Source organism: Gopherus evgoodei, unplaced genomic scaffold (assembly GCF_007399415.2).
Source record: "Gopherus evgoodei ecotype Sinaloan lineage unplaced genomic scaffold, rGopEvg1_v1.p scaffold_61_arrow_ctg1, whole genome shotgun sequence".
NCBI classification, from domain to species: Eukaryota; Metazoa; Chordata; order Testudines; family Testudinidae; genus Gopherus; species Gopherus evgoodei.
Window position 1 is genome coordinate 346591 of NW_022060082.1, and position 27008 is coordinate 373598.

Sequence of the window (27008 nt, forward strand, 5' to 3'; positions counted from 1 at the left end):
GGGCCCTACCCATGGGGCCCTTGTCCCTAGTTCCAGGGGCCCAACACGTGGGACCCTCAACCCTAGGTCCAGGGGCCCTATCCCTGGGGCTCCTAACCATAGCTTCAGGCACCCAACCACTAGGACCCCTAACCCTAGCTCCAGGGGCCCACCCCTAGAACCCCTAACCCTAGCCCCATGAGCCCCATCCCTGGGGCCCCTAACCCAAGCTCCAGAGTCCCTACCTGTGGGGCCCCTAACCCTAGCTCCAGAGGCCCTACCCATACGACCACTAACTCTAGTTCCAGAGGCCTTACCCCTGCGTCCCCTATCCCTAGCTCCAGAGGTGATACGTGTGGGCCCCTCACCCTAGCTCCAGGGGTCTCATCCCTGCGGCCTCTAACTCTAGCTCCAGGGGCCCTCCCCATGGGGCCCCTAACCCTAGTTACAGAGTCCTTACCCGTGGGGCCCCTAAACCTATCTCCAGGCGTCCAAACCCTGGGACCCCTTACCCTAGCTCCAGGAGCCCCATCCCTGTGGCCCCGAAACCTAGCTTCAGGGGCCCTACCAATTGGGCCCCTAATCCTAGCTCCATGGGCCCTACCCATGGGACCTCTATCGCTAGCTCCAGGGGCCCTACCCTTGTAAAATCTCACCCTAGCTCCAGGGGCCCTACCCCTGGGGCCCCAAACTATAGCTCCAGGGGCCCTACCCATTGGGCCACTGGCTCCAGAACCTCTACCTATCGAACCTCGCACCCCAGCTACACTGGGTCTACTCCTGGGGCCCGTAACCCTAGCTCCAGAGGCCCTACCCATGAGACCCCTAACCCTATCTCCAGGGACTCTACCACTAGGGCCCGTATCCCTAGCTCCAGAGGAGCTACCCTTGGGGCTCCTAACCCTAGCTCCAGGGATCCTACCCATGGGACCCGTAATGGAAGCTCCAGGGGCTCTACCCCTTAGGACCCTTACCTTAGCTTCAGGGGCCCCATCCCTGGTTTCCCTAACCCAGTTCTAGGGGCCTACTCGTGGGGCTCCTTTCCTTAGCTCCAGAGGCCCTCCCCGTGGTTCCCCTAACACTAGCTCCAGAGGCCTTACCCCTGTGACCACTTACTCTAGCTTTCGGGTTCCTACCCTTAGGACTCCTAACCCTAGCTCCAGGGGCCCTACCCCTTGGGCCTCTTATGAAAGATCCAGGAGCCCTACCCTGTGTACCACTAACTCTAGCTCCAGGGGCCCTACCCATGGGGAGATTAACCCAAGCTCCAGGGGCCCCACACCTAGGACTCCTTACCCTAGCTCCAGGGGCCCTGCCCATGTGGCCATTACTTAAGCTCCAGGGGTCCCACCCGTGGGGCCTTGACCAGTAGATCCAGGGGCCCCACCCCTGGAAAACCCAAAAACTAGCTACAGGGGCCCCATCCATGGGAACACTAACCCTAGCTCTAGGAGCCCCACCACTGGGGCCAATAACCCTAGCTCCACTGGCCCTACCCGTGAGGTCTCTAATCCTAGCTCCAGGGACCCTACCAATTGGGCCCCTAACCCTAGCTCCAGGGGGCATACCCCTGGGTCCCCTAACCCTAGCTCCAGGGGCCGTACCAGTGGGGCCCCTAACCCTTGCTCCAGGGGCCCCACCCATGTGAACACTAACCCTAGCTCCAGGGGCCCCATCCCCGGGGCCCCTAACCCAAGCTCCAGGGACCTTATCCGTGGGGCCCCTAACCCTATCTCCAGAGGCCCTACCTGTTGGAGCTCTAACCTTAGCTCTTGGGTCCATGCCCATTGGACCCATAAACCTAGCTCCACGGGACCTACCCTTGGGGCCCCTTATGCTAGCTCCAAGGGCCCAACCCCTGGGGCCCCTAATCATACCTCCAGATGCCCTACCCATGGGATCCCTAACCTTAACTCCAGGGGCCCTACCCCTGGGGCTCCTAACCCTACATTCAGGGGCTCTACCCCGGGACCTCTAACCCTAGTTCCATGGGCACCACTCCTGGAACCCTTAATCCTAGCTCTATGGGCCCCATCCCTGGAGCTCCAAACCCTAAATGCATGGGCCCTAACCCTGGGGCCCCGAACCCTAGCTTCAGGGGCCCTTACAGTGGGGCCCCTAACCCTAGTTCCAGGGGCCCCACCCCTGGGACCCCTAACCCTAGCTTCAGGGGCCCCATCCCTGGGGATCCAATCCCCAGCTCTAGGGGCCCTGGCTATGGGGCCGCTAACCCTAGCTTCAGGGGCCCCACCCCTGGAAACCGTAACACTAGCTCTAGGCACCCCATCTCTGGGAACCCTAGCCCCAGCTCCAGCGGCCCTATCCCTGGGTGTCCTAACCCTAGCTCCAGGGGCCCTACACGTGGGAACCCTAACCCTAGCTCCAAGGGCCCTTCCCGTGGGGCCCCTAACCCTAGCTCCAGAGGACCTATCCGTGGGGCCCCTAACGCTAGCTCCAGGTGCCCACCCCGTGGGGCCCTAACCCTACCTCCAGATGCCCTACCCGTTGGACTGCTAACCCTAGCTCCAGGGGCCCCTGAAACACCCGGGAAAATGTGTTTGACCCTTCAGGCATTGGGAGCACTGCCAAGAATGCAAATGGTTTTCGAAGACTGCTGGAACTGTGGGATCACTGGAGTTCTCGTTCCCCCCTCTCTCCCTCCATGAGAGTCCATTTGATTCTTTGGCTTTCCCTTACGCTTGTCACGCAGCACTATGCTGAGTCCTGGCTATGGACTTTGTATCATAGCCTGGAGATTTTTTCAAATGCTTTGTCATTTCATCTTCTGTAATGGAGCTCTGATAGAACAGATTTGCCTCCCCATAGAGAGATCAGATCCAGTATCTCTCATACAGTCCATGCTGGAGCTCTTTTTGGATTCTGGGACTGCATGGTCACCTGTGCTGATCAGCGCTCCACGCTGGGCAAACAGGAAATGAAATTCAAAAGTTCGCAGGGTTTTCCTGTCTACCTGGCCAGTGCATCCGAGTTCAGATTGCTGTCCAGAGAGGTCACAAGGGTGCACTGTGGGATACCGCCCAGAGTCCAATACCGTCGAATTGCGGCCACACTAATCCTAATCTGACATGGCAATACCGATTTCAACGCTACTCCCCTCGTCAGGGAGGAGTACAGAAATTGGTATTAAGAGCCCTTTATATCACTATAAAGGGCTTCATTGTGTGGACGAGTGCAGGGTTAATGTGATTTAATGCTGCTAAATTCGGTTTAAACGCGTAGTGTAGACCAGGCCTAAGAAAGCAGCTGTTTGATTGACAAACAACGACAAGTAAAACCTGCAAGAGCAGCCTTCAGAGGCCTCATAATAAGACGTTACTAATAACTGATGAAAGAGTCACAAACGACTCAAAACCATACTTAGTACAAACCAAACGGGAACACAGACAACACCAATTTCTTCGCTGCTCTTCAACCATGATATTCTCCCCATAGGGAGATTCCACCGCTCCTGGGGGTTCAGTGCCACAATAACAGGGTGATGTGTGCAATGGATGGAGGAAGCTGCTATTCCATCTCTCTAGTCCAAAAATCAGTTTAATAGCTAGTCCTGAGATAGAGGAAGTATCAGTTATTAAAGTGATAAGAACTAATTTAATATTTTGATTCCAGGCAATGTTAAAATGATCTAACATACAGGTTAATAAAAACATTTCTAGTCCTCTGCACAGAACGCTTAAATGATGCAAAAATAGCAAGTTTGGTTTAAAAAGTCATAAAAGGGACGTCATCCCTAATCTGACACTTGGTGAAATGTAAGTCTAGAACACACAACCAATTTGGGGATTGTGCCCTGCTTCTTAACAGTCTGCCCTGAGGTTGCCACTGGCAGGCATGAGCTACTCCAGATGGCTCGGGCCCTCTCATGGATCAGTAACTGATTAGCAGCTTGGAAAGGAAGAGAAGGACTAAATAGTCAGTTTTTGCAATGGAAAGGGGTAAATAGCAGGCTTCCAAAGTATGAGACGAAACTACAGACATTAGGGCTGGTCAGTTTAGACAAGAGATGACTAAGGAGAGATACTGTACAGCACCAGTTCTCACCCACGTGTCTGCCAAAAGAAACCAGGCTTGACCCACCTCCCCAAGCCACCAAGCCTGCCTGTCTGCATTGAAGGGGGAAGAGAAAGGGCACAACAAAAAATTGCAGCATCAATGCAGAAGAGAGAACTCGTCCCCTGCCATTGTCAGTAAGGGTTGCCTCACAGACACTGACTCCCTGAACAGGAATACCAAAAGTCCAGTCACAATTCTACTTTCTTTCCACTACAAGAGACAATGGCCTCACAAAAAATAGGGTGGGGGGTGGGAGCTGCTCTCCTGAGACTGTCCTGCTGCCGCCCAGGCGCATGACAGACAGAGCTGGGCCGCCAAGTCAGAAAGTTTTGATCATTTGAAGGCCCAGAGGGAAAAGAGACAAGGACCTTGGCTACACTGGAGAGTTGCAGCGCTGGTAGTGGCTTTACAGAGCTGCAACTTACTCCATGTCCACACTGGCAAGGCACACACAGCGCTGTATCTCCCTGGCTACAGTGCTCGTTGTACTCCACGTGGACGAGAGGAATAAAAAGAACAGCGCTGGTGCTGCAGCGCTGGAGTGTCAGTGTAAACAGTGATTAATCTTACTACGCTGTAACTGACCTCCGGAATTTTACCATAATGCTTTTAACTAAAGAACTTCCTTTGTTTTGGTATGATGCCTCTCTTAGTTTTGTTGTGAACTCAGGGCTCCCGGAGCTACTTATCTAAAAAACAAACACAGCAATTGTTTGCTCGAGCAGAGGCAAGCAGGGAATGTCCACAGCGAGTGTTTGCGTGAGGAGAGAAACAGCACTGCGGAGACGGGGGGAGTCTGTAGGAGCAGCTGCTTATCTGGGCTGAAGGCTGTTTGCATTTAAGAGTGAATGAGAGAGGGGTGGGGGAAGTGGTTGGAATTTGCAAGGCAGCTGCTGACACAGTGTTGGCTGGAAAAAGCCACTATCTCTCTCTCCCCCACGCTCCCTGTCACACTCCACCCCACCCCGCTCCTTTGAAAAGCATGTTGCAACCACTTGAATGCTGGGATAGCTGCCCATAATGCACCACTCCTAACACGGCTGCAAATGCAGCCCCACTGCAGTACTGGTAGCTGTCAATGTGGCCACACTGCAGCACTTTCCCTACACAGCTGTATGAAGACAGCTTTAACTCTCAGCTCTGTACACAGGACCGGTGCTAGGAGTTTGAGTGCCCTAGGCGCATGGCAATTTCACTGCCCCGTGCGCTGGTTCCGCAGCTCCGGTGGACCTGCTTCAGTCGTGCCTACGGAGGGTCCGGTGGTCCGCGGCTCCAGTGGAGCTGCCACAGTGGTGCCTGCGGAGGGTCTGTGGCTCCGGTGGAGCAGCCACAGTCGTGCCTACGGGAGGTCCACCGGAGCCGCGGGAGCAGCCGACCGTCTGCAGGAACACCTGCGGAAGCTCCACCGGAGCCGCCTGCCACCCCCTCTGGCAAAATGCCCCCCCTAATAATCCTGGTTCCCTAAGCGATTGCCTACGCTGCCAAAATGGAAGTGCCAGGCCTGGCTGTACAGCTGCAAGTGTAGCCAAACCCAAGCGCTCGTGTAGCAGAGAATGGTTTCCATCCACAGATCTCTGAGTCCCAGAGTCCAGAATTTGCATAAACCCACCCACTGACCTGTGACTAACAATCCCGCCTTGCTACCTCTTCCAGCAAAACAGGCCAAAGAAAGTATATGCAAGTGCTGTACCGCAGCCCCAGTGCTCTTTTCGATTCCTTCTCACAGAACTTTCACTCCACACCAGTTCCTTGCTGTTACTTGTCCAACCACTGCATGCATGTGCTAGACCAGACCCTGAGCTGATTCCTGACTTTTATGCTCTATGCAGCCTTGCCTGTCTGTGGTGCAATGGGTCAGTGTGTTTGGCTGTTAACTGAAAGGATGGTGGTTTGAGCCCACCTAGGAACAGCAATAAGCTTGTACTACTTCCCTGAGGCCTGTGGGGAGCCTCAAAGGTCCAATTTTGCTGCCTCTTGGCCTCAGTGCTTTCAGCTGGTGGCCCGAAGAGCAGGCTGGATGCCATTCAGAAACCCATCTCCCAGCAGCCGTGCCGGAGGCTCAGGCTTAATCCTCAAGGCGGAGCATAAAAACTTTCAGCTGGGAACGTTTTGCTCCCTTCCTGCCTCTGCCCAAGCGGCAAGGGAGAAGCGGACGAAACATGCTGGCTCAAAGACACCTCCCTCCCTCTTCCCTGTAGGCCTTGCAAAGCTCTTGGCCTGCCTCATGCTTCATCAGGAAAGGGCAGCCATGCTGCCCAAGCCTGAGTCACGTCCCCAGCCTGGACTGCCCTGGCTGATGGCACGCAGAGCCACGCAAGTCAATGGTAGATTGAGTCGGGAGCTTCGGCTCTTTCCCCTGACAGCCACACACACAGCACTGCCTGGTGTCCCAAGAGCCTCCCTCGTGTTCTCCCGCAGCAGCTGCCTGCTGGTGTGGGGAGGAAAAGGGGACCAGGAAGGACTGAGGCCTCCTTGCAGGACAGGAGGCCTTCGCCACACCCAGGCCTGCCTCTTGCCTTCAGCCCAGGCAGCCAGAGGTGCTGGGGAGCTTCCTGGCCTTGCCTCAGGCACCTCTTGCCTCATGGCCTAGGCTCTTGGTGCTCTGCTGGTCACTGCCTTGCTGGAAGGCCCACAGGGAAAAGAAACAAGCACACACCTAGCAGAGGATGCTTTTGATCCATTGACCTCTGAGTTATGGGCCCAAGACACTCCTGTTGTGCTACTCTACTAGCTCTTCAGCCCACTGCCACCCAGCCACCACTATCTGGATTAGTATCTTATGCGCTCCCACGCTGGCAGGAAGATGCGCAGGCTGCTAGGCAGCTGCCCTGGTCACAGGATTTTACAGCTTAGACAAGGTAAAAGGGATCTATTTGGGGTTTCAACCCCACTGGGAGCTGGGTAGCTGAGTGCCGGAGATGGGAGCACTTCTTAAACTGTTTTTAGTTAAGCCTTCAGCTTGTGGGGGACGAAGTTCAGACTTGGATCCGTGTCTACAGCAGGCAAGCCCCTCTGGCTCAATCGGCCCCCCCGCTGTATTAGCAGACTAAAACCCGGAGCAAACACACATGCCTTGCAAAGGAACAGGAGCCGGGACCTCGAACAAATGTCAACATTTTATTAAGATGACATTCAAAGAAAAAAAGTGTACGGTACAGCTTTTAGGCATAGAAGTTTCTGGTGATCAGGGAACAATGTACAGATTACTGAGGGGGTGCGAAGTTCGGTTTAAGATAGGGCGGTGTAAGGAATACATAATCTGCAATAGCCCTGGCTGGGGGTAAAAAGTTAATGTACAGACACTGAGTTAGGAGTATGTTGTCCACGTGAGGGCTACGTTCGGGTGTGGAGTATAACAAGCAGATATGACGATGAGGATGGATTGACCCACGTTTGGTGAGTTTTAACGTTCAGTGTTTTTTAATCTTTGCCACAATCTAGTTTAAGCAGGGTCAGTATGAACTCTACCCTGCCATCTGTTGGTGATCTGTTGTAAAGGCCTTTTGGACTGATGTCATTTGCATGGTTACATCCACCCCGGATTGTATGATGGGAGTGCTTGTCCAAACGCTCATTTCAGCTGCTGTGGGATCCCCAGTCTCTTTGTTCTTGGGGCAGGAGTAATCCAGTGTATTTTCCTGTTTATTTTGGATGAAGGACAGAGTAACTGTACCTGGCATTTGAGGCCTGAGAGCTTGACCCTCGCCTGTAAAGTACTCACCATTAAGGGGTATGGGTTCCAAACACCAACAGTTTGTGGAAGGTAGGAATGAATGTTTGTTTGCTTCTTGCTAGTCTGTGCTTGTTCCTGGTATGTAAGGACAGAAGCATCTTTGAATGTCTTAGAGTTGTTGTTAGTGCTGAAGTCATTTGCCTTAAACTTATGCTATTAGATCTCTTTCATGATCTAATTTGGTCCTGAAAGGTAAAAGGCTGCTCTGTTTGCGGTGTTAGGGAGTGAAGTAGCAAAGGTTGGTTGCAGAGGTGGCGCATGTACCACAAATGTTGTGCCCTGAGCTGAGATCTGTGAGTCTAATCTGCAAAACTTCCTTGCAGTGTGAGTGGAAAAGAGTATTTTACCTAACTATGCAGTTGTTTACAGCTTTCAGTGTGTAAGTGAGATCAAAGCTGACTAGCTTTAGTACATCTAAAGTTTACACTTAAGGATTTATGATTTTAGTCCATGGCATAGAAACAAATTTGTCTTAGAACTATAAAAAGCTCTATCTTTAAACTAGAGAAAAACTAAGGCCATAAAAAATGCATTTAGAAAGTTCAAAACAGACCTATAATACTAAACACAAATATTCATTTTCAATCTCTTAATTTACTATGCTTTGGAACCCATGTCCCTTGCCGAACGAGATTTATGTAGGTTCGGGTGAGTCCTGAAATCATGAACTGCTAAGTATCATTCTACTGTCCTTGATTCATATCACCAAGATAACTACACTTTATTACTCCTGCCCTAATAACAAAGAGACTGGGGATCCCACAGCAGCCGAAATGACCATTTGGACAAGAACCCCCATCATGCAATGCGGGGTGCATGTGACCGTGCACATCAGCAACAAAAGGTCTTTACAACACATCACCAACAGCTGTCAGGGTAGAGTACATTCTGACCCTGCTTACATCCTCCCCTCCAAGAATTGGTGCTCCTGATAAATCACACTCCCTATTATACCAACTCATTGGTATTGAATGCTGAAGTTATGGCTAGCAAAAGTAGCCACCCATGTGTTGTCAGAGGTGTTGTTAGATGCTACCGGTGTGGTGCTCTGCTCTCTCCTTGTTGGTATCACTGGGCTGCGTGCGTGTGTTCCCTCTGTGTGCTGCCCCAGCTCTGCACAGATAGCTGACACAGCAGACACGAAGAGAGCACCCAATGATCACAGAGTCTAGTAAGGTACGAAGACACGTTGGCCAGGTTTATTGCCATATTGGATACTGTCATGGTACAATTCCCCACTCTGAACCTTAGCATCCAAAAGTTGGGGTACCAGCATGAATTCCTCTAAGCTCAATTACCAGCTTAGAACCTGTAGCGCTGCAACCAACCAGAAATTCCAGTGCCTGGTACACTCTGGTCCCCACAAAACCTTGCCCGGGGACCCCCAAGACCCAGACCCTCTGGATCTTAACACAAGGAAAGTAAACCCTTTCCCTCACCGTTGCCTCTCCCAGGCTTCCCCTCCCTCGGTTACCCTGGAAGATCACTGTGTGATTCAAACTCCTTGAATCACAAAACAGAGAGGACAATTCACCTTCCTCCCTCCTTCTCTTTCCTCCTCCCAGATTCTCCCTGAGAGACAAAGTAATCCTGACACAGAGAGAAATTAACCTTTTCTCTCCCCCTTCCCTCCTTTCTCCCCACCAATTCCCTGGTGGATCCAGACCCCGTCCCCTGGGGTCTCACACCAGAATACAAAAACAATCAGGTTCTTGAACAAGAAAAACTTTTAATTAAAGAGAGAAAAACAGTAAAAATTATCTTTGTAAATTTAAAATGGAATAGGTACAGGGTCTTTCAGCTATAGACACTGGGAATACTCTCCCAGCCTAAGTATACAAGTACAAATTAAAATCTTTTCAGCAAAATACCAATTTGAACTCCTTTCAGCCAAATGCACATTTGAACTCCTTCTAACCAAATACACATTTGCAAATAAAGAAAACAACCATAAGCCTAACTCGCTTTATCTACCTAGTACTCACTAGTCTGAACTTATAAGAGCCTGTATTGGAGAGATTGGAGAGAAACCTGGTTGCACGTCTGATCCCTCTGAGCCCCCAGAGTTAACAACAACCAAAACTAACAGCACAGCACAAAAACTTCCCTCCCTCAAGATTTGAAAGAATCCTGTCCTCTGATTGGTCCTTGGGTCAGGTGACAGCCAGGCTCACTGTTCTTGTTAACCCTTTCCAGGCAAAAGAGACATGAAGCAGTTCTGTGCTATTAACTTTTCTTATCTGTTTATGACAGATACAATAATAATTCCCTGTAGGTTTCTTAGCCTAACTCAGGCCATACTACGAGTATGTACCCACGGTCAATGGACTCGGCTCAGTTAGTTGCTGGACTTTCCACTGCCCCCTTGGCCGGACAAAGACATTGCCCCAAGGATGCATTCTTATACACAGGTACAAACAAGTTACACATCACTCCTGACGTATTGAGGTACAACCATTCTATGTAGCAAGGTACAACCCCTCTACGCAGTAAGGTGCCACCTCTCACCTTGTACATGTTGGTTTGAACAAAACAACTCTATCCATCATATTACCCTTTTGCCCCTGTCATTGGGATGGGTCAGTCTGTTCCTTGTTATCTGTGTGGAATGTGCAAGTATGTGAATGTTCTGATCTCTAGTGTTCAGTGCCTTTTAGGTACGTATCTTCTTGCAGCATCAGCCCTTTCCTTGCCAGCGTCTGTGAGCAGGGCCTGCCTCTGGCTCACAGCTTCACTTTGCTTTATGTTAGCAAAGTCCTGGCCATTATTTTAGTTCAGGCCTCAGGCCTCATACGGGGCCTTTATCAGGGCCTTCACTTACTAAAATTGGTATTGAATGCTTAAGTTATGGCTAGCAAAAGTAGCCACTCATCTCTGCCCTGTAGCATCCAGCTTAGCCCTTGTTGACACATAAGTCAGTGGATTGTTCTCTGTCCAGACCTGAAACTGAGCACCAGACAAGTAGTCTCGAAATTTCTCAGTGATGGCCCATTTCAAGGCCAAGAACTGCAGCTGATGGATGAGAGAGCAAGTTTCACTATCAGACAGTCCTCAGCTGGCAAAAGCTACAGATTTACATTTGCCTTCCACTTCCTGGTACGGGACTGCTCCCAGACCCTCCAAACTGGCATCAGCATGCAGGATAAAAGGTTTGTTTGGGTCAGCAAGGACTAGGACTGGCACAAGAATCAGGCAAATAATGATTTCCTGGAAAGCCCTGTCACATCTCTTATCCTGCTATGTCCCAAATGGAGAAGAGAGGAACCCTTCCCCTGTCCCAGGCCAGGGACACCAGACCTGTGGGAGTGTGGTGTTCATGGCTCAGCCCAGGCCTGTCAGAGCTGTTGGGGAGAGGAGTTCTTTCCTCAGCCCAGGCCCCACTGGAGTTGCTGTTGCAGTGGGGGAGAGGTGTCTCTGACCTGGTTCTTAGATGCTCTGGTGAGAGGGGGCAGGGAGAAGTTTTTTTCTTCCCCCTTGCAGCTCAAATCTCTCACTCCCCCACCACTTTCTGTTCTAGCCTGATCCCTCTCTCACAACTCAATTCTCTCTTTCCTGGCCTCGTTCCAGAGCCCTCACAGCCCAATTCTCTGCCTTAACCCTGAGCCCTCTTCTGCACCCTGAACCTCTCATTCCAACCCCACCCGAGCCTGCACCCCCAGAGCCAGTGCCCTTATCCCTCTGCACCCCAACTCTCTGCCCCATGTAGCTTGATTTAGGAGGTACTAATAATATTAAATTGGATAATATGATGAAAATTTAATTTATTAGCTTATATTTTATTTAATTTAATTGAGTTACAAAGTTACAGTTGCATTACTGCTATTGAAAGGATACATATGGCATTATATGCAACAAAGTTTTGGTTAATGTACTCACACCCTTCCTTGATAACCTGGTGGCAAGAGACACAGGACCAGGCTTGCAGTTCAGGTTTCTCAATTCTTGAGTGAAAGATGCAGTGCTTAGAAAAAGGTAGTGTTACTTAGGGTTTACTTGACTATGTTAAACTTAAAATCAAAACCTGCTAAACAAAGAATAAAAACTTAGGGAAATCGAACTTAGCCTAGTTCCCTTGAAACTTAAAGTTTAAGAATAAGTACAGCCTCCTGATAGTAGATAGAGAGACAGTGGAGGAAGTAAGTCAGAATGATAGAGAGAAGTGCTCTAGCGAGGTGGGTTACCTCTTTTATAGGGCACAAGTGCCAGAAATCCTTCCTCCTATGTCCAAATTTCATTCCTCACCTACAAAACATTAGGGTACACTTACTTCATAGGCTAGTATGTTTGTGTGTGATGATGACATGTACATATGCACATAAGTTCCCCTGTGGTGTACCTGTTAAGTCTGTGGGTACAACACTGAAACCCCCCCTATGCCATTCTCCATTATCGATTGGTCTAGGTAAAGGTCTTAGACAAGCGTGGGTACTTATCTATTTAAGTAACAAGATAAAGGTCAATTTTCCTTTCTGAATAAAAGGTCACAATATAGATATGCTAACTTTGCCTTAGCTTAACATACAGGATATGGCCTGTAGGTCCTTGTAAGTCATGTGCCCCAGCTCCCTAATCATTTGTATTGCCCACCGCTGGCCTCTCTCCAATTTGTCCACATCCCTTCTCATGTGGGTCCCAACCTCAGAAGTACTCACATTTCACCCCAATGGCCCCAAAATGCCAGCTTTTAATATGTAAACAGGGTGCTGCCATGGTCAAGTCACTCCCGAGCTCTCCAGTGGAGCCTGCTGGCGGAGAACAAGGTGAAAATTAGCCAGGACATCGCTCAGTCAAGTCCCTGTGCTCCCAGCAGGTGGTATCAGAAAGCTCCAGGATCTCTCACTTCCCTTTCTCTCATCAGATTCAGGCCCCAGGGTTACAAATGCACAAACCAGTTGGGATTCTCCCCTGGGCTCAGGGTGTGGGGCTGCTCTGAGGGGATCGACCTGCACACTTGGGATATTAGTGCAAAGATACAATTTCAGTTTCTCTTAGAGAAATTTGAGGGCAATTTATATTTGGTAAAAATCTTATTTAGTGAAAGAAAAGCTGCAGTGACAGCCTGGGTACTGGGGTGCAAAACACTTTCCTCCTGGGAGAAACAAGAAGTTACAATTAGAAATTTACATCATTTGTTCCCATGTTGGCACAGGTTTAATTTTGCTTCTGCGCAGGTTTGTTTCAGGCTGTGACCGTTTTGGTTTATTGGGTTGTTTTGTTTTTTTTAGTTGGAATGGAGCTTTTAACTGACATTTGCTGGACTCGATTGGCTGACCTACAACACCAGTTTTGACATAGCTCTGCATATTTTATACAGCTTTGGCCAGTATTCAAGGATTCAGTTCCTTTATAGGAGGTTTTAGTGGTCAGGCTTATTTAGTTTATGGTATTTTATCATCCTGCTGTAGCACACCTTTTTGATAAAATGTTGAAATTATTAATTTACAGCACTTTTTAGTTTTTATTTTTAAAAGCAAAGTTTTCCTTAATGTTTGGGTTTTAAATTAAGCATTGTTTTTTGGTTTCAATTTTTCATTTAGGTTTTGGTTACTGATGGGATCTTTAAGAGAACTCTTGATTTAATACTAAAATTTGGACAGATTTAGATTATTTACTATTTTATTTTAATAAAGGTTGTATTACTGTAAACTCTGGCCAGGAAGCAGAGGAAATGATCCTGGCCTTTAACTGAGAAGGAGCAGAGGCATGGGAGGCATGGCCCCAGTGAAGGGTGGGGCCAGGTGATGGGGGACACAGCCCCCCAATTTTTCTTTGTCTAGCCCACCTCAGTCCCCCACCAAACGAGAAGAGTCTGATGCCACCCCTGCTGGTCACGGGGTGTCACTGCTGCTCCATGGGAAACACACTGTGCATTACTGTGACTGGTCCATGGGTGTCACTGCTCCTAGTAGGGAGACACACTCTGTGCATTACGCCGCCTAACCACTGGGTTTTACCACTGTGCATTACCCTGAATGACCACGAGGTGTCACTGCTGCTCCAAAGGAAACATACTCTGTGTGTTACGCTGATTGGCCACTGAGTGTCACTGCTGCGCCAAGAAAACCCCTTCTGTGCATTACTCTGACTGCCCACTGGGTGTCACTGATGCGCCAAGGAAAACACCTTCTGTGCATTACTCTGACTGCCCACTGGGTGTCACTGCTGCGCCAAGGAAAACGCCTTTTGTGCATTACTCTGACTGCCCACTGGGTGTCACTGCTGCACCAAGGGAGACATACAAACGGCCAGACTGGTTCAGAGGCAAAGTCCATCTAGCCCAGTATCCTCCTGTCTTCTGACAGTGGCCAGTGCCGGGTGCCCCAGACGGAATGAACAGAGCAGGGAATCATCAAGTGATCCATCCCCTGCTGCCCATTCCCAGCTTCTGGCAAACAGCTTCTGGCAAACAGAGGCTACAGGCTCCATCCCTGCCCACCCTGGTTAATAGCCATTGATGGACTTAGCCACCATAAACTTATCTAGTTCTTTTTTGAACCCTGTTCTAGTCTTGGCCTTCACAACATCCTCTTGCAAGGAGTTCCGCAGGTTAACTATGCAACTGCCCTGAGTTTACCACCCCTCCCCGACCAGGTTGTATATGGAAAAGAGGATGAGGATGAGGAGAGCCATGATGTGTCTGTCACTGGCTGGTGCCTTAGCTTCCTCTACGCAGCAGTGCTGCAGGCTCCTCTGGTCAGTGCCCATGCAACTGTGTCTGGGGAAGGGGAAGTAGAGGCTCATGCTCCTTGCTCCACGCCCCTCCCCCAACAGCTGGGGAATCCAGGCCAAATTTAACCCTGGTACCTGGGCCGGGATTAGCCTGGGCTGGGGTATGGCTTTTTCTGGTTTTCTCCATCTCCTGCAGCTGCCTTGGTCCTTTCAGTGCGTTTCTTGTTCCAAATTCATTTGCTGACTTGCGTAACTCACCCCAGAGGTGGCTGCATCTCAGTGTAGGGTGAGGCACCCTTGGCTGCATCACCTCCTAACCGTGTCTCTCTCACCCTGCAGGTGACCCTGCAGCACTCGGCAAACAGCCACAAGATTGTGGGGGCACTTTAAGCACTGGGCAGGCAGGGGCCAGGCGCCCAGCCCCCCTCCAGAGAATGGGACCCAGCACCCCCTACTTTTGACAGGGATTTAAAAGGGGCAAAGGGGGACAAATCAGAGGAGGGGGTGGCCAGGGTCTGAGCAGGGAGTGGAAATTGACTGGTCGGGGGGTCAAGCAGCTGGAGGCAGAGTTAGGAGAGGGGCTGAAGGGCAAAGTCAGGGAGGGGGGAAGGAGCTAGAATTAAGCCCAGGGACAGGTGCTGCCAGAGGGTTAAACCCCGGCACAGGCAAGTGCAGAGGGATAACAGTTACCCCGGGGGGCTGAGACTCCAGTGTTTGCAATCATGGGTGGCGGGAGCAGATGGCTTTTTCATTTCCCATCCCACAGGCAGCACCGCTCAGCATGGGCTTCCCAGGGCTCGGCTCTTAAAGGCACAGGCGTCCCACTGCCTAGACACTGCAGCTCCTCTCTGATGTAACCTACTGAAGTGCTGCAGTAGGAGACTTAATTCAGTGACACCGGGCATTCCCTATATGTCCCCCAGCAACGGAGCTGTGCACTCCCTCCCTCGAATTTTCCCAACACCCTCCCAGTGGTCAGGTAGTTACATGCAGCGCTGCCAATGTTGTCTTTGGTTGCAAATTTGAAGGAAATTGAAACGTTAACACACACTTTAGAAGCAGATACAGCGTATGAAAAATACTTGTACCCGAGAAAGTAAAATAGGTTTGGAAAGTCTGGACAAAGCCGGGTTTCCTCACCCAGTTGTTGTGTTTGCTGACAATGTCAGTGCATTGGCTTCGGCAATGTTGGCTAACCTCAGAATTTCAATGATGATTTGTAAGCAAGGTGTGAATGAGCTCTCCCCTGACAGCTAGTGATGAGCAGGGCTGGGGGAGGCTTTGGGACCAGACTGTATTTACATGAACTCACCTACTCTGCTGAAGTATCCAGCAGACAGAGTTGGGCTGCCTCTGCTCTGGTGCCCAGAGGAGGGAAGGTGTGTGGGGCTCCAGCCTGGGACTCTCCCTCCCTCCTGCCAAGCCCTGAGTATTAATCCCAGCCCTGGCACTCCTTTCTTCAAGTGCTATGTGGACCAGAGGAAAGGTGTGGTAGGAAACACAAGCTTGTGAACATCAGGTGAAGCAGTGAGAACTCCAAACACCAGGGTAGCAAGTTCTAGCTCCCTAACCCCTTGTGGCCATCCCAGCCAAAGACCTAGGAGGTGTGAGTCACACAACAGGAGGGGAAATATTCACTCTTACACAGCTGGAAATAGGGAAGTTGAGCACTGTGTCTTTACCACAAAGTCACACTGAGATTTGAACTCAGATTGCAGGAGTCAGAGAACTGAGTGCTGCCCATTACACCATGGGACCAGCTCATGGTGCTTTCTCTGGCCATTGGTGACCCTCATGGGGCTGGTTTGTGTAAGGGGGCTCTTGGCCCTTTACTAAAACTTTGTGTGTGTGGGGGGGGGTTGGTTGGTTGGCTACTTCCCAGCACTGAGAGAAGGGGCAAGGGCCAATGGGAAATCAGGACCCTGAGACTGACAGACCCCAGGGACAATGGGGAGAGGCCAAAGCTCCAAGTTAGCTGCACTGACAGGCCAGGCAGTGTAATGAGGGAGTCACCAGGCAAGGGGGTCCCATCCTCTGTCTGAGCTGGAACTGCCTGGGCCAGAGTGGGGCAGAGCTAAGGAGAAAGCAGGAGCCTGAGAAGAGCCAAGGAGCAGAGCTGTGCAGATGAAGTGCCAGAAACTGCTCCCTGTAGGACTTTGCTACCTGTAGCAGTTACTGACACCTGAGGTTGTTCTTACTTGTTGACTTGTCCTAACTGGCTAAAACTTGACAGTGGTTTCTCTAGCAAAGGCCAGTCCCTGGCCCCTTGGTCCAGACATCCTCATTCACATCAGGCTAGGGTGACCAGATGTCAAAAATGAAATATCGGGACGTGGGGGGCGGAGCAAAAAAAAAAAAAGCTGGAGGCCCCCCCGCCGCCAAGCGGCAGTGGCACAGCCCCGTCTCCACCCAAGTCTTGTCTCCGACCTCCGATACACCCTCAGCTCCCCCATCCCCTCACTCCTGGGCCCAGCCTGGGCTCTGAGCTCTGCAGCCAAGCCACACTCCAGGTCCCTCCTGCAGCTGCCAGGCAAGCGATGAACCGGGCAGCCGGGCCCGGCCCCTCCTGGCAGGAGAGTGTCTGCCCCATGTGTGTCTCCACCTCCCACCAACCTGGGTCCTGCCTGCTCCGCGCTGCCCCCAGACCCACTGCCCTGCCCCACAGGCTCCAGGACTGGAGTGGCCTCTGCACTGCGCTCCTGGCCGTGACCATGACCCGTGTGCAAACCTGGGAGGGAAGAGGAATGCCGCGTGCTTGTGGAAGAGGCGGGGCCAGGGCGAGGATTTGGGGAGGGATCCAATGGGGCAGTGAGGAGGTGGGGCTGGGGGCAGGGCTAAGGCGAGTCTTTGGGGAGAGATCCAATGGGGCAGTGAGGGGGTGGGACTGGGGGCAGGACCAGGGCTGGGATTTGGGGAGGAATCCAATGGGAGAAAGAGGGGGCGGAGTTGGGGTGGGGAGGGCAAGTTTCCCTCCGGACTCTGCCTGTGTGCCAGAGAAGAGGGCAAAATTGTTTGTTTGTCCAGTTTCCCAACCAAACATCATTTGGGATGCGGGACAAACAAGCAAATATCGAGAGAGTCCTGATAAAATTGGGATGTCTGGTCACCCCACATCAGGCTTCAAGTTGAGAATCATTTCCCATTCCTGCTCTGTGGGAGGGAAGACTTTTAAACGAGTTCTCTGTGCGACTGCACATGGCTAAGAAAAGAGAATAAACCCAAATCCCCACTGTCCTTTGGGAGCCAGGTTTGTGGTGGGAATTCTGTAGTTCAGATGACTTCAAACCTGGGCATTGTGATTCTTTACCAGTTTCTCTAGCAGTGGGGAAAACTTGTGTTGATAGCTGAGTAGTTAAGGTGTTAGAGTTGAAATCCAGTGCAGTTCCCCTATGCAGGTTTGAATCCTGCTCACAGCAGGGCCTGTGTTTTAGCCAGTCTCTTACCCGGGCAATACCTCTGTACAACCCCCTGAGACACTCTCCAGTCTCTCCCCACCCCAAGTAAATCCTGTTCTGCTCCTTTCATAGAGATGCCTGGGACACCACCTCACACTGTGTCCCTGAGGTGTCAGGGAAACTCTCAGCACCTGAAGCCTCTGCCACTCACCTGGTGCCCCATAGATCAGCCATAGCCCTGGTTCTGCTCCTCTCTCTAGAGTGTGAAAGGAGCCAAGTCAGCAACTCCATGGGAGCTATAGGGCTGCAGAACCAACAGCGAAAAAATAGGTGCTCAGCACCCACTGGCAGCCAACTCCCCACAACAGGACTTGCTGACAAGCTCCTCCTCTTCCCCTTCAGCACCTCCCACTTTCTAGTGATCAGCTGTTCAGTGGGGTTCAGGAGGCGCTGGGTGGGGAGGGGGAGGAGCAGGGATGGGAAAGAGGTGGGGGAGGGAGAGGAAGGTGCAGGATTGGAAGAGATGGGACAGGGGTGGGGACTTGGGGAAAGGGGTGAAGTGGGGGCAGGGTCTGGGGAGAAAAGGAGGGATTTTTTTCCAGACCCTGGATCCCTCTAGGGCTGGCCCTGAAGGGAAACGCTGACTATCACAGTGACAATAAAACTGACCAGCATTGCAGAGGAGACTCAGGGAGATCTTCACTCATCAGGTCTCTTCTCTCCCCCAAGGTGAGCCAGACACTGCTCTCTCCTGGCTCTCACTCTAGCAGCTGGACGCGAGGGAGCCATTTCCCCACAGGAAGTGCATTGAGTGCCCCTGTGGTGCTGGGGGGGCTGGCGCTGCTGCTGCTTGTGGGGCTGGCAGGGGGGCTGATGTCTGCACAGACTCTCAGCTGCCAGGCCAGAGGGGGCACTTGGGACCTTACCAGACTGGCTCAGTGAAGACGGGAGGTTGACAGCAATACAGATGCTCTCCAGAGCATGGAGCAGCACCCGCCCATGCAGTCAGGCAATGAGCATTTCCCACTGCCTGGAGCCAAGGGGGAGGCGGCAGCTGCTCTTCCAGCTCCTGGGGGACAGGCCCTGCCAGCCAACAGACACTTCTTACTCACCACAGTTAAGGCGCTTGGTTTCTCCGTTGGTGGTGTGGAGCAGCCGTTCATTTTCCTGTCCTTTTTGTGTGCAACTGCTGACAAAAACATCCCAGACAGAGAAGCAACAGGCCAAAACCCTATTAGACAGCTGCCAAAGTAGCTCAGTTGGGAGAGTGTTAGACTGAAAATCTAAAGGCCCCTGGTTCAATCCCAGGCTTTGGCAGACCCTTTCATCCTTCTTTGTGCAGGGGGGGGGGCTTGTTTTCTGGGAGCACAGCAGTGCCTGCACCCAAAATAAATTCCTGGTCTTGTAAAAGCAGCAAAGAGTCCTGTGGCACCTTATAGACTAACAGACATGTTGGAGCATGAGCTTTCGTGGGTGAATACCCACTTCGTCAGATGCATGTCTTCCTGATCTTGGGCTCTGCAGTAGGAAAACATAAAAGGGGCTTCTGTCCCTAGTTGGCCAACCTGACCTTAAAGAGGAGTGCTGTCCTTCCCAACATGGCAGGAAGAGAGCAAGGCAGGGTGACCCTCAGGAATGGCGCCAGAGGGCTGCTAGGCAGTGACAGGCATGGATTGGGGATGGAAGCTCCTCTGTGCAGCTGAGCAAGGGCAGTACCAGCGAAGGGGCATTTGTAAAAGTGACCCCACACACCTCTCCTCCTCTGGGCACCTAGAGCAGAGGCAGCTGGTGCTGATAGCTCCAAGGGAAGGCTTAAAAGCCACAGAGCAACTGAGATCAGGGCTAGAGGAGGGCAGGACCACGCCTATGTGTGGCCTTCAGACAGGCACAAAAACACCCAGCCAAGCTGCTCCCTGCCAGGCCAAACACCCACTGACGGTCACCAGCATGCGGGGTGGCTGCTGATGCTCTGTGGCCAATGTCACAAGATGGTAGGAAAGCAGGGCCAGCCCCCCTGGTGGGGCCTCTCACTGGTCCCACTCAAGGTGCTCACTTTTGCAGTGGGGCAGGAGATTTTACCCCAAGAGGCTTTTCCCAGCTGGCGAGAAGCAGAGAAACACCCAGGCTCCGAAAACGGTATGTAGCAAGTACCCTCCAGCACAGGGACAGGAGCACACACCAGCCTGGGCAGCTGCCCATTTTCTTTGGCAAGTCAGGAAGGGCAAAGGCTAGACTGGAAGCACCTGGGCTCATGCCCCAGCCTTTGTGACACCCAACCCCCAACTCCTTCCCGGGACTCTAGCTGCAACCAGAGCACTGGCCTGAGTGGCCAAGAAGAGGTTCCAGCCCTGAAGGGAGCAGGACTTTCAGCACAACGGTAAAAACAAACAAGCACAACTACCAAGAGATTCAAACCTCTGACCCACACTCAGACACCTTATCCATTTGGCCACATGGTAGCATGAGAAACCCCTCCAAGCACTTCTTTGGAAAAGGTGGACATTGTGTTTCTCAGGTCATCTACTGAGGGGGGCTGAGACTCTCTGGGCACAAGAAGTAGAGTTCCCAGCGACACATGAGAATTAATTCCATGGAGCCAGGTGCAGGGCTTTGGCAGGGAGGCTCAGGCATGGGGGATTGGGGTGCAGTGGACGGACCGGCTGTCTAGGTGTGGAGATTTAGTCACACTGAGGCACAGGAGGGAGGAGGAGGAGGAATCCTGCTGACAGGCAGAGGCTGTGCAGAAAAAGAGGAGGGGTTCCTGGGACTATTTTTGCCTCTCTTTTGCTTACCTGCTTGCTCTTGTGGTGAATGGTGAAGATGGTCTCAACTAGCTCAGCTGGTGGCCTATCAGGCTCCTAGTCTGAGAGGCCAAGGTTCAAGCCCCTGTCTAGGCACCCAGCTTTTAAGTTGCCTTGTGTGCCAGGAGCCAAATGATTTCTGGTGCTGTCTACCAGCCACATGCAGATTCCCAGAATCCATGGCCATTTCCTGGAAAGGTTCCTCTCCTCAGGAATCAGGAGAGAGGCCACATCCACAGGAGCAGGCCTAGAACACGCAGTCTCTGGCTGGCAGGAAGCGCTGTGGGGCCAGGTGCTGAGAAAGCTCAGAGGGGGAGCAGCAGAGATGAGGGGAAGAGAGACAGAGAAGCAATGAGTACGGAGGGCAAGTGTACAGGGGGTTCTGGTCCGGCTATTGTGGCAAACTTCCCTGGTTTATACATGACCGTGGTGCAACTGGCCAGAGAAAGGATCTGAGTCCCCACCTCCTTACCCAGAAGCCTGCCTGACCCCGAGGACACTCTTTCTACTCTCATGTGTGGCAGAGTCCTTGTAACCCCAACAAGGCTGGGCCTAGGAATCCTGGGGGGCTCGACCCCCAATCTTTTCATGCTCACTTGAACAGAGCTACAGGGTCCCCACTGTAGGGTATTCTCTCCACTCTGGGCACTTCCCTGACACACTCATCATTGCATTGCATTGCTTCAAGAAAATACAATTTATTACCCAGCAAATAATGTAAAACATAAGGAAAGATTAAAGGAAAACACGTCACCCTGTTCTGTGGTTCAGGGAGATCACAAACAGCATCTCTGGAGGGGCAGGGCAGGTCACAGTCTCTCCCTCACATGTCCCAGGCCTCCTTCCCAGGCCCTGGCTGTGCTGCAGGGACACCACGAGCTGGACACTTGCTCTGGCAGTGGCCACATGCTCTAGGTGACAGGCCTCTTGTTCCCAGTGTCAGCCCCCATGTAGGGGATATGATTCCCCCACCCCCGAAGGTCTGGCCTGCAAGATCTCTTGATTGGTGGCATCTCTTTGTGCTGGGCCTTCTGCCCAGGGTTCCTCTCGCTCTCCCGAGCTGCTCATTGCACCCACCTCCAGCCCCAGTGCTGCTGCGGCTCTGCCTCCATCTCCTTGGGCTGCTCCTCTGGCCTCTCTGGCTCCGCTTGCTCCAGCTCTTCTCCCAGCACAGATCTGCTCCCTGGGCAGCTTCTATGGCTCATGCTGCTCCGGCTCAGTTCCCAGCCTGGATCTGCTCTGGTTCTCCCTGGCTGGTGCAGCTCTGCTCCCCGGCTCTTCTCCGGCTCCTGCTTTCTCCTTAGCTGGGTCCCGCTCTGGCCCAGGCAGTTCCAGCTCACACAGATGATGGGATCCCCTGACCTGGTGACTCCCTCATTACACTGCCTGGCCTGTCAGTCCGGCTAACTTTGGAGCTTTGGCCTCTCCCCATTGCCCCTGGGAAATGTCAGTCTTAGGGTCCTGATTTCCCATTGATCCTTCCCCCTTCTATTGGTACTGGGAACTAGCCAACCAAAAACCCACTGAGCTTTAGTAAGGGGCCAACAGTCCCTTACACGAGCCGGCCCTGTGAGGGTCACCGATGTGCAGAGACAGTAGCACAAGCTGGTCCCATGTTGTAACGGGCAGCACTCAGAACTCTAACTCCTGCAATCTGAGTTCAAATTGCAGTGGGACCTTGTGGCAAGCCCCTAAAGCTCACAGTGCTCAACTTCCCTGTCTCCAGCTGTGCAAGAGCAAATCTTTCTCCTCCTGCTGGGTGACTTGCCCACTAGAGCCTGGTCATGATGGCCACAATGGGTTGGGGCGGTAGAACTTGCTACCCTGGTTGCTGGTTCCTGTGGTTTGACCAGATGCTTGGGATTCTCACAGCTTCACCTGATGCCCACAGATTTGGCCATTTTGCTTGCAACCACATGTTGACTCTTGTCCCCATGGCACTTGAAGGAAGGAGTGCCAGGGCCAGGCTTGATAGTCAGGGCTAGGCAGGACAGAGGAAGAGTCCCAGGCTGGAGCCCAACACACCTTTCCTGCTTTGGGCACCTAGAGCAGAGGCGGCTGGTGCTGACAGCTCCTAGGGAAGACGTAAAAGCTACAGAGCAACTGAGGGAGGGGCAAGAGGAGGGGAGGACCATGCTCATGAATGGCCAGCAGACAGCCACAAAGACACCCAGCCAGCCTGCTCCCTGGCATGGCAACCCCCCACTGAAGACGTGCTTAATCCACTCAGTGATCAGGAGGAAAACCTGTCAAAATGTGTGTGTGAGGAGAACGTGCTTGGCTTGGAAGGGAGCGAGGAAAAAGAGCGAGTGAAAAAAATAACCAACGAGAGAGCAAGAGCAAAAAGAACGTGGTAGGCAGAGAAAGAAATAAAGGGAGAGAAAAAAATAGCAAATGAAGGAAAGAAAGGAAGAGCATGAAAGGTAGAGGGGGAAAAAGAAAGCAAGAACATACAAGCTAGAGAAGGAAAGGAATGAAAAAGAACGAATGAACCACAAGCGCTAGTTGAAGCTGGAATGGGAGAGTCAGAGAAAGGACAGACTGACCTGTTAAGCAAGGCTGCACCCCAGAGTCTCCATGATAGGGGCACAGCCCCACTATCTCCATCCTGGCCCTGCTTGGGGGGACCATGCATAGGTGCCTGTTAGCACCCCCATGCTCTGTGGAGGGGAGCAAGGCTCCCCATACATCAGGGCTGCTGAAAGCGGGTTCAGGCCCTGGTGAAAAAAAATTTCAGGCCCCCCAGCAAGGATGGACCAGCTAAACAGGGCAATAAAGCCAGAGAAGCCAGTCCCGGGCCCTCTTCTGGACTGCCAGGCCCTGGTAATTTGTATCGGCTTTCCCCTTGCATTGCAATGGTGGCGCACTCACACACTGCCACGCCTGTTAGTATCATGACTATTTATCTGTACAACAGCAGCACCTACAGAGACCAGGGAAGACTCAAACCCCTGTTGTGCCAGGGGCTGCACAGACACAGAGACAGTCCCTGCCGCAGCTGAGATCAGGGCCCTACTGGGCCAGGCACTGCCCAGACACAGCAAGAGACAGGCAATCCCCCAGAGAGTTTACAGGCTCCATACCCAAAAAGCAGGAAGAGAAACAGAGGTCCAGGGTCACACAGCAGCACTGAGAGTAGAACCCAGGAGTCCTGGCTTCCAAGAAAGGGATGGGGAGTGGGGTCTAGAGGAAGGGCGGTTTCTCAGGGAACCACTGGGAGTTGAACCCTAGGTTTCCTGTTTATAGAGCAGGTACTTTAACTAGCTAAGCCATGGTGCCTGCTGGTACTTAAAACATCGTGTCTGCCCACACCTGACTCTCTGCCAGTCCCCACTGGATCCCTGACAAGTGTTGCTCGTGTTTGGATTCTGTAAAGCAGAGGAGCAGGTGACATTTTGCTCCCAAGGTTTGTGTGTGAATCTTTGGACAGGTCTACCCTACAAAATTAGGTTGGTGTAACTACATTACTTAGGCTGGCAATGCAGTTCTATCAACCTAATCCCAGTGTAGATAGCGGCTCAGCTGTTCGAACTTTCTGGAGCTATGAAAGGGGAGGGGCCTAGCCTCTGTAGCAGGAATGCAGGGCAGGGGAGTTCACGGCAGGTATGGTGGGATACTAGTGGTGGCCAGTTATGGTGATATAATGACCAGCAGCATTTACACTGACAATTTGTCCCTTTAAGTTTGCTGCACAAAGCTCTAGACCTCTCATCGAGGTGGTTTTATTTTGTCAGGGCAGTTTTGTAGCCAGACGTGGCATTGCAGTGTGTGCACTGGTCAAAAGCTGCCGACTGAGGGAGCATTGTGTGTTTTTCACACACCTGAGCAATATAATGATGCTGAAATAACTTTGTAGTGCAGACCTGGACAAAGATTCACACACACACACGCACACACAGCTTGCAAGGAAAACCTCACCTGCTCCTCTGCTTTGCAGAATTGAAACACAAACAAAGCTTGTCAGGCTCCAGTGGGGATGGCGGGGAGTCAGATGTGGGCAGACATGACACTATAGTCACAGGCAAGCGCCATGGCTTAGCTGGCTAAAGCACCTGCCTTGTAAACAGGAAACCCTAAGTTCAAGTCCCCCTGTTGCCTTATTGAGTAGCTCTTGGGGTACCTGGTATTTGCCACTGTCAGAGGACAAAACACAGAGATAGGTGGGCCTTTGGTCCAGTCCAATACAGGCTTTGTTATGGTTTAAACTAATCTCACAGGCACTAATAATAGAGTTACTGAAAGTTGGGGAGTTAAGAGCTCTTAGGTCAATGGTCCAAGCTCCTTGCAGATGATCCCCTTTTTCTGGGACAGGGGCAGGTCTGGACTCTCACACCAAATGGCTCATTGTGGTGCCAGAATCTGTGAGCAGCTCATTTAGTTTACATCAAGGGTGGAATCCTGCTTTGTGCCCAGTGTCTGAGAATGAAAATCCTAAACTGCCCTTTGAAATAACGAATGCAGCACGACGTGTTATTGTCCCTGCCCCAAAGCAGACAGACCAGTGGAGAAATGCCATCGAGTCCAAGGTAATACTCCACTGCCATTTGACCTTTTTTGCTTGCTAAACTCCCTCCCAATCTTGAGGGCTCCCAGAGCCCGATATTGAGCCTGAGCTGAGATGTCTACACTGCAAATTTACCACCCCACAGCTCAAGCCCCGGGAGCCTAAGCTGGCATGTGGCAGCCCTGGGTATTTCATAGCAGTGTGGACATAGCCTAGCATTATGTCTACACTGCCATTAACACACCCAAGTCACTATTCTCAAACTCTGGGTCGATTCAGACTTGTGCTGCAGGGTTATAAAATTACAATGTAGACACTTGGGCTTTAGCCCAGCCTCCAAGACCCCACGAGGGGTGTCTCCGAGCCTGGGCTCCAGTCTAAGCCCCAGGAGCCCAAATCAGATCATCCAGGCCAGCAGGATTTTGTCACAGTATAGATGCCCTCTTAGTGTATGTCTACACTGCAATGTAAGCCCACGGTGTCATGTCAGCAGCCCCAACACATAAACATAAACCACAAGGGAAAGACCTACCCCCAAATAAGCTGGGCAGTGTCCTTCTCCCTACAGTTCGTAAGTCCAGCAACTAAAAGTCCTATAACATGAGCCCCCGCCCCCCGCACAGCTGTTGTCCTTAGTCAGTGCAAGCCCAGAGGTGCCTCTGTACAGTTCACCTGCCATCCTGGTTGGGAAAGGGGAGAAATAAGAAGGCACCATACTCACTGTGTTGTCTAGGGACTCACTCATCCCATCACAGCCACCCTGTCCTAAAGTTGGTCTAACACCTAAATTTTAGTATTAAGACCCAGGCTCAGCCCACTTGGCTTTGGAACCCATGTCCCCTACCTAGCAAGTGCTATTGAATTGAGGGTGAGTCCCTCAATCGTGGGGTCTGCCAAGCACAGTTGTGCTGCCCTCGATTCACACAACAAGGATAACAACCCTTTATTTCTCCTGCCCCTATAACAAGGAGACTGAGAATCCAACACCAGCCAAAAGTGATCATTTCGTCAGGCAACCCAACATATTTCCAACATACTGTAAAATCCCTATGCAGACTCAAAGATGAAGCCTTGCAAGAAAATCTTCCTGATGGGGTCTGAAGCAACTGCTGCTGGAGGGAAGGAGGAAGCCGTGGGTTGGGATTGAGGGGCACTGGGAATAGGAGGGGGCTGTGGGTTGGGATAGAGGAGAATGGTGAAGAACAGTAGACTGAGGAGCAGTGTGCGTAGGAGGGACTGAGGGCTGGGATTGAGGGACACTGGGAATAGGAGGGGGCTGTGGGTTGGGACAGAGGGGAACTGGGAAAAGAGGGGACATGGGTTTAGGCTGAAGAGCCTCCTTGTTTGGGAATCCAGCAGGACAGGGGAAGGCAGCAGATGATTCTAATTCCTTAGGGATAATCTGTATGTTTGTGTGTGTGTGTGTGTGTGTGTGCAGGGGAGGAACATGCTATATGCCCAGAGGCCTTTACTTCTCCAGGCTGCAAGGACAGAGGAACTGTCAGGAAGTTGCCCCTTCAAACCCACACACACAAAGGCCCTTCTGAGGAAAGGGAAAATCCTGAAGAGAAAAAGTATCATCAAAGGGGACTCCAGAAAGACAGACTTTGTGAATCTTCTTGAGTAGTTTATCACCTGACCAAGAACCTGAATCCTGGCCTCTCAGAGTAAGAGTTTGCTGCTTCTACCAACAGAGCTAGCTAGGAAAATGCAAGGTGGTGCAGAGGAGAAACTAATCAAGAAAAAGCGAAATGGACTATATGGGAAACCTGCTGCTCTCTCTCTTCCCAGCCCTGGCCTGGCCTGGTATTAGTGCTGGTTAAAGAGACAGGGAAATATCAGCATCTACCACC

The 27008-nt window shown here is 51.7% G+C and overlaps 2 non-coding genes across 2 annotated transcripts; one reads left to right on the forward strand and one right to left on the reverse strand.

Annotated features, from left to right (window-relative positions):
- Positions 1 to 3432: 3432 nt before the first annotated feature.
- Positions 3433 to 3625, reverse strand: LOC115643521. The gene has a single exon (XR_003998349.1). It is a non-coding gene; the product is annotated as a U2 spliceosomal RNA (small nuclear RNA).
- A 15469-nt stretch (positions 3626 to 19094) lies between these two features.
- Positions 19095 to 19167, forward strand: TRNAF-GAA. The gene has a single exon. It is a non-coding gene; the product is annotated as a tRNA-Phe (tRNA).
- The last annotated feature ends 7841 nt before the right edge of the window (positions 19168 to 27008 follow it).